Below are 305 nucleotides of genomic sequence, written 5' to 3' on the forward strand. Positions count from 1 at the left end.
CAGGAACCACGAAACCAGCGATGATGAAATGACGGGACAGTGAGATCGTGACGAGTGAACGAGACGCAGATATGACAGTGAGACAGGTGAAGGTGAGGGAAGTAGAGATCATGAAGAAATGATAATGAGGAAGGGATTGTGACGCAAGGGCGTAACCGAAAGCGAAGGTAAAGTAAATAGGGGGCGGGACAGAGGGGGGAAAGGGAGGAAAGGAGGGACGGGGGGGGCTTGGGAAGGCCTTAGGAGAGGAACACGCCATAATCATCGAGTTTCTTTCCATGTGATTTCCGCCTAATTCATTCTCA

The sequence above is a fragment of the Penaeus monodon genome, chromosome 30 (assembly GCF_015228065.2).
Source record: "Penaeus monodon isolate SGIC_2016 chromosome 30, NSTDA_Pmon_1, whole genome shotgun sequence".
Lineage (NCBI taxonomy): Eukaryota > Metazoa > Arthropoda > Malacostraca > Decapoda > Penaeidae > Penaeus > Penaeus monodon.